The 12,357-nt window shown below is 41.6% G+C and overlaps 1 protein-coding gene and 1 non-coding gene across 2 annotated transcripts in view; one reads left to right on the top strand and one right to left on the bottom strand.

The window, feature by feature from the left end:
• Positions 1-12,357, top strand: part of USP50 (ubiquitin specific peptidase 50) — a 47,917-nt gene that overhangs the window by 32,121 nt on the left and 3,439 nt on the right. The window lies entirely within an intron of this gene.
• LOC121485982 lies at positions 6,138-6,239 on the bottom strand. The gene has a single exon (XR_005986471.1). It is a non-coding gene; the product is annotated as a U6 spliceosomal RNA (small nuclear RNA).

The raw sequence follows: 12,357 nt of genomic DNA on the forward strand, positions 1-12,357 counted from the left end.
TCTATTGAAATGATCATTTTTTAAATAATTTCTCTTATTGATGAAATATATCACATTGATTGTTTGCAAATATTGAACTACCATTGCTTCCCAGCATTAAATTCCACTTGTTTGTGGTATGATTTTTTAAATATACTGTTTGATTCGGTTTGCTAATATTTTGTTGAGGACTTTTGGATTTAAATTCATGAGAGATACTGGCCTGCACTTCTCTTTTTTGTGTTTGTGTTTTTTAAAAATTTTATTTATTTATTCATGAGAGACACACACAGAGAGAGAAGCAGAGACATAGACAGAGGGAGAAGTAGACTCCATGCAGGGAGCCCAGTGTGGGACTCAGTCCTGGGACTCCAGGGTCACAACATGAGCTGGAAGGCAGATGCTTAACTGCTGAGCCACCCAGGTGTCCCTTTTTTTGGTGGTTCTTTATCTGAATTTGTTATCAGGATGATACTGGCTTCATAGAATGAATTTGGAGGTTTTCCTTCCTCTTGAACTTTTTGGAATAGTTTGAGAAGAATGGTATTAACTCTTCCTTGACTGTTGGTAGAATTCACCTGTGAAGCCATCTGGTCCTGGACTTTTGTTTGTTGAGAGGTTTTTGGTCACTGCTTCAATTTCATTGCTGGTGACTGATGCATTCAAATTTCCTATTTCTTCCTGTTTTAGTTTGGTTGGTTATATGTCTTTAGATATTTATCCATTTTTCCTGTGCTGTCTAGTTTGTTGGCATATAGCTTTTCGTAATATTCTGTTACAGTTGTTTGATTTTTTTTTAAAATTTTTATTTATTTATGATAGTCACAGAGAGAGAGAGAGGCAGAGACACAGGCAGAGGGAGAAGCAGGCTCCATGCACCGGGAGCCTGATGTGGGATTCGATCCCGGGTCTCCAGGATCGCGCCCTGGGCCAAAGGCAGGCGCTAAACCGCTGCGCCACCCAGGGATCCCCAGTTGTTTGATTTTTGTGGTGTTATTTCTCCTTCTTTATTAGCAATTTTCATTATTTGGGTTCTATTTCTTTTTTTAGTGAGTCTTGTTAGAGGTTTATCCATTTTGTTATCTTTTCAAAGAATCAGCTCCTGGTTTCATTGTTTTTTTTTTTTTTTAGTCATTTCTTTCTGCTCTAATCTTTATTATTTCCTTCCTTCTGTGTTTTGGGGTTATGTTTGTTCTTTTTCTAGCTCCTTTAAGGCATAATATTAGGTTGTTTGAGTCTTTTCTTTCTTCTTGGGGTAGGCCTGTATTGCTATAAACTTCCCTCTTAGAACAGCTTTTGCTGCATCCCAAGATTTTGGACCATTGTGTTTTCATTCTCATTTGTTTCCATGTAATTTTTAATTTCTTCTTTGATTTCTTTGTTGACCCACTCATTGTTTAGTAGCATGTTATTTAACCTCCATATATTTGTGCTCTGGAAAGAGCAAAAATCTTGTTGATTTCCAGTTTCATAGCATTGTGGTCAGAAAAGATGCATGGTATGATTTTGACCATCTTGAATTTGTTACGATGTGTTTTGTGGCCTAACATTTGATTTATTCTGGAGAATGTTCTTTGTGTACTTGAAAGAATGTGTATTCTAATGTTTTAGGGTGGAATGTTTGAATATATCTGGTGAATCCATGTGGTCCATCGTGTCATCATTCAAAGCCATTATTTTCTTGTTAATTTTCTGTTTAGATAATGTGTCCACTGATGTAAGAGGAGTGTTAAAGTCCCCTACTGTTATTATATTATTATTGATTGGTTCCTTTATTTTTGTTATTAACTACTTAATGTATTTGGGGAGCTTCTATGTTGGGTGCACAAATAATGTACAATTGTTACAGCCTCTTGTTAGATCATCCCTTTTCTTATTGTATAGCGTCCTTCTTTGTCTCCTGTTATGGTCTTTTTTTTTTTTTTTTAAAGATTTATTTATTTATTTATTTATTTATTTATTTATTTATTTATTTATTTATTTATTTATTTAATTTATGAGAGACACAGAGAGAAAAGCAGGCTCCATGCAGGGAGCCCAATGTGGGACTCGTTCCTGGGTCTCCAGGATCACGCCCTGGGCTGAAGGCAGCTCTAAACCACTGAGCCACCGGGGCTGCCCTGGTCTTTGTTTTAAAGTCTATTTTGTCCGATGTAAGTATTGCTACCCCAGCTTTCTTTTGGTATCTGTTTGCGTGATAAGTGTTTCTGCATCCCTTTACTTTCAATCTGCAGGTCTCTCTCGATCTGAAATGAGTCTCTTGTAAGCAGCATATAGATGGGTCTTGTTTTTCATGTTTTTGTTTTTGTTTTTTATCCACTCTGTCATCCTGTGTCTTTTGACTGGAGTATTCAGTCCATTTACACTCAAAGTAATACTGATAAATATATATTTATTGCTATTTTGTTACTTGATTTTGGTTGCTTCTATATTCTCTGATCCTTTCTTTCTCTTTTTCATGTTTTGTTGGCTTTCTTTGATATACTTAGATTCCTTACTCTGTATTCCTTGCATATATATCATTGTTTTTTATTTATGTTTACCATTAGGTTTCTATATAACATCTTCTGCATATAGCAGTCTGTATTAAGTTGATGGTCACTTAAGTTTAATACCATTCTTTACTCCTCTGCCCCCCATGTTTTAGGTATATGGTGTCCTATTTTGCATCCTTTTATTTTACAAGTCCCTTGACTGATTTATAGAAATACTTATTTTTACTGTTTTTGTATTTTTTACTTTTCATAATCTCACTTACGGTCTTAATTTCCACTCAAAGTGTCCCCTTGAATATTTCTTGTAGTACTAGTTTAGTGGTCCTGAACTCCTTCAGTTTTGTCTGAGAAACTGTCTTCTTTTTTTGCCTTGCTGGATAGAGTATTCTTGGCTGTAGATTTTTCTCTTTCAGCACTTTGCAGGCCAGAAGGGAATGACATGACATATTCAAAGTTCCTGCTGAAAAGTCCACTTATAGCCCTATGGGGTTTCACTTGTATATAACTGTCTTCTTTTTCTGGCTGCGTTATTTTTTTATATTTTTATTTATTTGTTTATTCACTTATGAGATACACAGGCAGGGGGAGAAACAGGCTCCCTGTGTGGAGCCTGATGTGGAACTTGACCCACATGATCCCAGGACCCAACCTGATCACAACCTGAGCCAAAGGCAGATGCCACTGAGCCACCCAGGCATCTCTTTCTTGCTGCTTTAAAAAACCTTTTATTGGGATCCCTGGGGGCGCAGCGGTTTGGCGCCTGCCTTTGGCCCAGGACGCGATCCTGGAGACCCGGGATCGAATCCCATGTCAGGCTCCCGGTGCATGGAGCCTGCTTCTCCCTCTGCCTGTGTCTCTGTCCCTCTCTCTCTCTCTCTGTATGACTATCATAAATAAATAAATAAATAATTTAAAAAAAACCTTTTATTCACTACTCTTTGCCATTTTAATTATGTGTATTGTGTGGACTTCCTTGCATTGAGTTTTTGTGGGAATCTCTGTGCTTCTTGGATCTGGATCTGGATATCTGTGTTGTTCCCCAGAGTAAGGAAATTTTCAACTATTATTTCTTCATGTAAATTTTCTGCCCTCTTAACCTCTCTCTTCTTTTTCTGAGATCCTTATAATGTGGATGTTATTATGCTTAATGGAGTCCCTGAGTTCCCTAAGACTATGCTCAATTTACATAATTTTCTGTCCTCTGCTTTGCTCAGCTTGGTTAGTTTCCATACTCTGCCTTTCACGTTATTAATTCATTCTTCTGCTTCATCTAGTCTGCTATTTATGCCATCAAGTGTATTTTTAATTTCACTTATTGTGTTCTTCATCTCTGATTGGTTCTTTTTAAAAAATATATATTATTTTTCTGACCAAAGTGCAATGATTTTAAATCTCCTTAAATAACCAGAAAAGGACTCAAGAACATAAAACAAAAATGGGAAATTAACCATTAGATATTTTTATTTCATACCAACCCTACAATTTGTATGGAAAACAAACAAAAACACTTTGAATGACATGTTACTAAAACACTAACCAAATAATTTTACCATAAGCCTAGTACAGGCACTTCAAGATTTCACTGCTAGGAATTTTGTGAAGACCAGTTTAATCATTAATAACGCTATATAATAGAGCACAGGAACACATGTCCTTAAATGTAGTTCTTGCCCCTTACCCTCAGAGTTATATCAGAGTAAAGCTGACAATTCTACTAAGCCCGGAGCCCCCAGTGACCCCATCCCAATCCCTGGAAGCAAAGAAGATGCCCTGTCACACAACTTTCTTTAAGTTGTAATAAAACGAAGCCTTAGTTTTCTTACCTTCCTATAGGAAATGGTCATTTATTTGATAAATACTAAAGCACTTCTAGGAATTCATTTTGTTTACCAAACACATTTTGTAAGAACTGTTTACACAAAAAGTTCCTTTGGAATTTGGTCTACAAATTCACTTAAAGGTTGGAAATTTAAAACCTATAAGAAAATGAAGTAGGGAATCCCTAACCCTAACATATTGTAATTACTAAAGGGATAACCACACATACTAAAAAGTTTTGCTCACAGAAGACACGGACTTTAAGCGATGTGCATTTTGAGTAAAAACAACTAGCTGATATTGTTTTTTTTTTTTTTATCTCTTTGTTAAGGATCTCACTGATGTCCTCTACTCTTAAGTCCAGTGAGTGTCTTTGTGATCATTACGTTAAATTCTCTATCAGGCACATTACTTGTATCCATTTCACTTTGGTTTCTATCTGTGGTTTGGTCCTGATCTTTTATTTAGAAGATGTTTCTTTGTCTCTCATTTTGTCTAACTCTCTGTGTCTGTTTATTTCTCTGCGTTAGGAAAGTCAGCTACTTCTCTTGCTTTGTGAAGAAGAGGTCCTGTAGTGGCCTGCCACACAGTGTCCCCTGTCCCCAGGACCTGGCGTTCCTGTGAGGCTCTCCTGTGTATGTTGTATATGCTCCACTGTTGAATCATGGCCTTGTTTCCCTTCAGTCTGGTTGTGTGCAGAGGCTGCCTTTGCCCGTTGTGGGCCCTGAGGTGTGTGGTAGTCTGCTCGCAAAAGGAGACCTGCCCCCACCGCTACTGGAAGTGATATCCTGCAAGATGCGCAGTCCAGGAGATGTGGTTAACAGGTTTGCGCTGGTGTTGGGGGATGGGGCCCACGGGACCAGGACTGACCTGAGTCTGCCTGGGAAGGACAGATCCGCCAAAGCTTGGGGGCGGGGGGTTGGGCCTTGGTGCTGGCAAGTTGTTAGAGGAGAGTCTGCTGTGCTCTTTCCCACAGGTGGCGGTTGTTGATGCTAGGGTTGGGGTTGGGGTTGGAATGGCACCTGCCAGCTCCTCTGTTCCTGAGGGGTCTCCCTGTGCTTGCTAGCTCTCCTGGCCACACTCGGAGATGAGCAAATCACTCTCCCTCCTGTCCGCCCCAGGTGTTTTTGCAAGCTATTGGTTCTACGCAGTACCTGCACAGACTGTCCTGCGGGGACGCTGCTTCCTAATGCCCTCCAGTCTCTCCCAGAGCCAAGCCCACTGAGTTTTAAAATTCCAGGCTAAGCCCCGCTGGTATTAAGAACTCATGAAATTTAGCCCCTCTCCCTATCAAAGGCAAATATTACAGAAACTCATCCTCCCCATTTACGGGCTCCCTCCCTGGTGTGAAAGTCTTGTTTTCTGCCTTTGTGGGTGCCATGTGCTCCCGCTCCCCCACTGACCGCCATGGTCTGTTATGCTTCCTTACGGCATCTTCCCCCTTCTATCTTCTTCACTGTGGCTTCTTCCCTGTCTTTAGTTGTGACGTTTGTTCTGGCAGTCTGGGTTATTTATGCTGATCTGGGTGTTACCTAGATGGATCTGTGAGATGTGGCAAACATCTTATGGCCATCATCTTCCCAGGCCTCTGGGTACTAATTTTATATCCTGCAGCTTTACTGAATCCATTTATTCTAGTAGTTGTTTGGTGGAGTCTTTAGGATTGTCTATGTCTAATATCATGTCATCTGCAAATAGTGACAGTTTAACTTCTTTACTAACATGGATACCTCTTTTTAAATTTTGTTGTCTGCTAGCTATAGGTAGGACTTCTAGGATTATGTTGTTTTAAAAGATTTTATTTATTCACAAGAGACACAGAGAGAGGCAGAGACACAGGCAGAGGAAGAAGCAGGAATTGGAGCAAATTGGAATGTCATTCTCACACAGGGGCCATGCTAATCTATATTATTCCAATTTTAGTATATGTGCTGATGGAGTGAGCATGGTGAGTGAGCCTTTAATGTATAGTTGAATGCAGTTTGTTAATATTTTGTGGAGGATTTTTGCATCTATGCTCATCAGGGATATTGGCCTATAGTATTTTTGTGATTTCTTTGGTTTTAGTATCAGGGTGATCCTGGCCTCATAGAATAAATTTGGAAGCTTTGCTTCCTCTTCTATCTTTTGGAATAGTTTGAGAAGAATGGGTATTAACTCTTCTGTAAATGTTTGGCATAATTCACCTGTGAAGCCTTCTGGTCCTGGACTTTTATTTTTTGGTAGTTTTTTTGAATCCAGTTCACTTTTTTTTTTTTTTTTTAAGATTTTATTTATTCATGAGAGACACACAGAGAGAGGCAGAGACACAGGCAGAGGGAGAAGCAGGCTCCATGCAGGGAGCCCGATGTGGGACTCCAGGGTCACACCCTGGGCCGAAGGCAGACACTAAACCACTGAATCACCCAGGTGTCCCGTCAGTTCACTTTTGTTACTAGTAATCGGTCTCTCCAGATTTTCTATTTCCTCCTGATTCAGTTTTGGAAGATTGTATGTTTCTAGGAATTTATCCATTTCTTCTGGATTGACCAATTTGTTAGAAAATGATTTTTTATAATATTTTCTTATAACTCTTTGTATTTCTGTGGTGTTGATTGTTACTCTTCTTCTTTCATTTCTCATTTTATTTATTTGCATCCTTTCTCTTTTTTCTTGGTGAGTCTGGCTGGGAGTAAATCAATTTTATTTTTTCAAGGAACTAGCTCTTGGTTTCATTCTTTTTTTTCTTTTTTTCTTTGTGTGTGTGTGTGTGTCTATAACTTTATTTCTGCTCTGATCTTTATTATTTTCTTCCTTCTACTAATCTTGGGCTTGATTTGTTCTTTTTTTAGTTCCTTTAGTTGTATGGTTTAGGTTATTTGAGATTTTCCTTGTTCCTTGAGACAGGCCTGCATTACTATAAATTTCCCTCTTAGAACTGCTTTTGCATCCCAAAGATTTTGGATCATTTGTGTTTTCATGTATTTCTTTAAAATAACTTATATGATTGCTTCCTATTGGTTGCTTAGTATAATGTTTTCTAGCCTCCTCATGTTTTGTGTTTTTTTCTGGAAAAAGTTTTTTTCTTGTGATTGATTTCTATTTTTCATACTGTTGTGGTCAGAAAAGATGCATGGTATGGTTTCAGTCTTCTTAAATTTACTGCCACTTTTTTCGTGGCCTATCATGTTCTGGAGAATGTTCTGTATGTACTCGAATGTGTATTCTGTTGTTTTTGTATGGGATGTTCATATATATATCTGTTACGTCCATCTGGTCCAGTGTTTCATTCAAAGACATGCTTTCCTTATTGATTCCCCTGCCCTGGATGATCTATCCATTGATGTAAGTGGGGTTTTAAAACTCCTTACTATTATTGTATTATCAACTTATTTCTCTGTGTTAATATTTGCTGTATATATTTAGGTTCTCCAATATTGGGTGAATAGATATTTACAACTGTTATGTCCTCTTGTTGGATTGATCCCTTTATTGTTATGTAATGCCGTTCTTTGTCTCTTCTTACAATCTTTGTTTTTTTTTTTTTTTAAAGCTTTTTTTTAAAATTTTTATTTATTTATTTATTTATGATAGTCACACAGAGAGAAAGAGAGACAGAGACACAGGCAGAGGGAGAAGCAGGCTCCATGCACCGGGAGCTTGACGTGGGATTCGATCCCGGGTCTTCAGGATCACGCCCTGGGCCAAAGGCAGGCGCCAAACCGCTGCGCCACCCAGGGATCCCCAATCTTTGTTTTAAAGTCTATTTTCTCTGAGATAAGTATTAGTACTCGGCTTTTTTCTTTTCTATTTTCTTGGTAAATATTTTTCCATTCCTTCACTTTCAGTCTGTCTTTAGGTGTGAAGTGTCTCTTATAGGCAGCATATAGATGGTTTGTGGTGGTGGTGTTTTTTTGTTTTTGTTTTTGTTTTGTTTTTTGTTTTTTTAAATCAGTTCCACCTCCTTATGTGTTTTGGTTGGAACAATTAGGCCATTTCCATTTAATTATTAATAGGTGTACTTCCTGCCATTTTGTTGTTTTCTGGTTGTTTTTGTAGTTTTGTTCTGGTCCTTTATTCTCTTTCCTTTATTGTGATTAACAAGTTTTGGTAGTGTTAGGTTTGGCTTTCTTTCCTTTAAATTTTGTGTTCTGGAAGTTAGATGTCTATTTCCTTCCCTGGTTAGTATGGGAAGTTTTCAGCTGTTATTTCTTCAAATGAAGAAATTTCTTTTCTTAAACATAAGATCTTTTTTTAAAAAAGAAATCTCTGCCTCCCAATATGGGGCTTGAACTCACAACCCTAAGATCAAGAGTTGCATGCTCTACTGGCTGAGTGAGCCAGGCACTCCTCCTCAAACAAATTTTCTGCCCCTTTCACTTCTTCTGGGGATCCCTATAATGCAAATGTTCTCTTGATGTTATCCAAGAGATCCCTTAACCTATCCTCATTTTAAAGATTCCTTTCTTAGCTTGGGTGCTTTCCATTGCCGTGTCTTAAAGACTGTTGATATGTTCTTCACCTGCTAATCTACTGTTGATTCCCTCTAGTGTATTTTTCATTTCAGTATTGTATTCTCCAACTCTGATTGATTCTTTTTTATATTTTCTATCTACTGAAGGTCTCACTAACGACTTGCATGCTTCTTTCCAGCCCAATGAGCATCTTTACAATCATTATTTTTGGTTCTTTTTTTCATATTATCTCCATTTCATTTAGTTCTTTTTCTGTGGTTTTGTCTTGTTCTTTCTTTTGGAGCATATTCCACTGTCTCCATTTTTCTTGACTTTCTGCATTTCCTTGTATGCATTAGCTGGAATGGTTCCTTCTCAACTTGAAGGAATGATCTTGTGTTTGTCATGAATTACGTAGACTTTGTGTGCTTGGTGACTTACTGGCTGGCTGGAGCTGTGGATGGCGTGGCCTGAGGGTTCTGGGCTCTCCATGTAGTGGGAGCCCTGGCAGGACCCAGCTAACAGTGAAGTAAGGGCAGACTGTTTGGTCTCTGGTTTCTCCACACAGTGGGTCCCCCTGACTGGACAGCTGAGGCTAAAGTGGGTGCAAGCCGGGATATGCTGAGGCTCTACACATAGAAGGGACCTTAGCAAGGTAGCTAAAGTTAAGGTGGGGTGTTATCCAGGGTGTCCCAGGGCTCTCTGCACAGATTGTGCCTCGATGGGTGACAGGGACAGAGGTGCAGTATGGGCCAAGAGGCCCTGGGGCTTCTGCCATAGCAGGTACCCTGGCAGGTCAGCTGAAGCTGAAGTGGGTGCAACACAGGGATCCCATGGCTCTCCAGGCAGTAGGCCCCTGTCAGGATAGCCAAAGCTGAAGCAGACACAGGACATGGTGTCCTGGGGTTCCGGGTGCTGAGGGCACCCTGGCAGGACCACTGAAACTGAAATAGGTGAGAGCTGAGGTGTCCTGGGGCAGTCTGTGCTGGGGCACCCTGGCAGGGTCGCTGGAGCTGAGATATTGTGTAGGATGGGAGGTCCCTGGGATCTCTACACGGGGGGTGCCCTGGTGAGATAGGTAAAACTATGTGGGAGCAAGCAGGGGAGGGGGTGCTGGGGCTCTACACACAGAGAGCACCTTGGCAGGACAGATGAAGCCAGAGGGTCAGCCTGTGGTGTCCCAGGAGTCTGCGCACATAGGGTGCCTTGGAGGGGCAGCTGGGGCCTAGGCGGGCTACAGGCTGAGAGGTCTTGGGCCACTCTGCACAAAAGAGGCACAGCTGAAGCTAAAATGGGCACTGGCCGGTATGTGGTCCCTGGGATGTCCACACACAATGTGCCCTGGCAGGACAGCTCTGGAACTGTGAAGGGGTTGCAAGGTGGATTGTCCAAGGCTCTTCACACTGATGGGACAGCTGAAGCCAAATTAGGTTCAGGCTAGGGTTTCCTGGAATGTTCGGTGCATGCCTTGGCTGAATTACTGGAGCCAAGGCCAGTGTGGCAGGAGGATTCCGGGGTGCCCGGTGCAGTAAGTGCCCTGGCAGGGTGGCCGGGACTGATGCAGACATGAGCTGGGGGCACTTCATGCAGGGAGCACCTCCGGCAGGACAGCTGGATCTGAAGGAGACATCAGTTGGCAGGTTTCACAGTGGTCTGCACCGCAGGTGCCCTGATAAGCCACCTGAAGCTGAAGTGGGTGGGCCTAGAGTCTTCCAGCATGCTTTGTGCCTGTCTCCTTGGCATAAATGCCAGAGCTATTGTGAGCACTAACCAGGGGGGTCCCCATGCACTGCCCTGTGGCCGCCTTGGTGGGACCGGCGGGATGGTATGTGCTGGGGGTCTGGGGGCAGGCCGGTTAGGGCATCTGGATGGTGCACTGGCCTTGCTGTCAGGGTGGAAGGGCAGCACACTGCGGCCATCAGCCCCTCCCGCCCGGAGAGTGTTCTAGCAGCAGCCCTGCCGTTTAGCAGAGTTCTAGGCCTGGCTCTTCTATGTGCTGGTTGCTCTTCTAAGCCACTGGGTTTTTTACTGTGCCCGAGGATGGAGGAATCTGTTCCTGGTCCCTTAGTACTATCCCTTCCCATAGACCCTTAATTACTGGGTCACCGTTTTTCTTGCTGTTCTCTTTCATTGTTCAGTTGGCCCTCAGTTCTTCAGGAAGAGCCGCTCTATAAATAGATGTAACTTGGTGTGGTCCATGGGGACAGTGAATTCAGGGTCTTCCTATATTACCATCCGGGGACTGGACCTCGCCTGGCTGAATTGTTTTTTATGCTGACTCTTTAAGGGCGAGGACTCCCTTTCCTCTTTCCATCTGGCTCTCCTAGCATGAAGCCCCACTGATTTTTGAAGCTGCTGAAGATAATCCCCACTGGTTTTCAAAGCCAGGTGTTAGGAACTCCTCTTCCCAATGCAGGTCCCCAGGGCTGGGGGTGCCTGGTGTGGGGTCTGATCCTCTCCCTCCTCAGGGCTGGTGGTGCCCCTCCTGTTTGTGGTTAGTCCCACCAGGGGCATGGTTGCCTCCATTCGTCCTACCCTTTTATGTGGCCCTCTCCCTAGATTAACTGTGGAGGTTCTGTTCTTCCTGTCTTGTATTTCCCAAATTTGAAGATTCATGACTTTTATTAATAGTTTTGTCATTATCACTTTTAAGATTTTATTTATCTATTCATGAGAGACAGAGAGAGAGGCAGAGGGAGAAGCAGGCTCCCCATGGGAGCCCAATGCAGGACTTGATCCCAAGACGCTGGGATCATGACCCAGCCAAAGGGGAGATGCCCAACCACCGAACCACCCAGGTGCCCCAGTCATTATCACTTTTAATATGGTCTTGCTCCTATAATACGCTCTTTTAGAACTTTTTTTTTTTTTAAAGATTTTATTTATTTGAGAGAAAGGGAGCACGGAGACAAAAGGAGAAGGAGAGGGAGAGGGAGAAGCAGACTCCCTGCTGAGCCGGGAGCCCAGGATCATGACCTGAGCTGGAAGGCAGAGGCTTAACTTACTAAACCATCCAGGTGCCCCCCTTTTAGAACTTCTAGGTATATACTGAATCTTCTCATCTAGTTTTTCCATCACTACTACATTCAGGGTAATTTCCTTAGTTTTTTTTTTTTTTTTTTAAGATTTTATTTAATTATTCATGAGAGACAGAGGCAAGAAAAAGGCAGGAGCAGGATCCCTGTGGGGATTCTGATGCAGGACTCAATCCCAGGACCCCGGGATCATGACCTGAGCTGAAGGTAGACACTCAACCTCTGAGCCACCCAGGCGTCCCTAGTTTTATCTTTATATTCATTGTCTCTTCAATTCTATGTACTATTTAATTGCTACATCAGTCTTTTTATACTAAATATTAAAGTATTTCTCATTTCTGGAAGTCCTCTTTTTTGTTAGCTTCTTTCTCTTAAATGTCTATCGCTTTAAACATGTTTTTGTAGTCTGTTTGGTAAATCTATTATCTAAAGTCCTTGGGAAGGGGAGTTAATCATGCCACTTATTGCCTTCTGACTTACTCATGGGGATGTAGTTTCTACATGTGTTCTGTAATTCTGAACTGTGAGCTCAGCATCATTGCGATTTTGTATGTGTGTATCCTGGACACCCTGAATTAAGGCACACCTATCCAGAAA

This window comes from Vulpes lagopus, chromosome 2 (assembly GCF_018345385.1).
Source record: "Vulpes lagopus strain Blue_001 chromosome 2, ASM1834538v1, whole genome shotgun sequence".
Lineage (NCBI taxonomy): Eukaryota > Metazoa > Chordata > Mammalia > Carnivora > Canidae > Vulpes > Vulpes lagopus.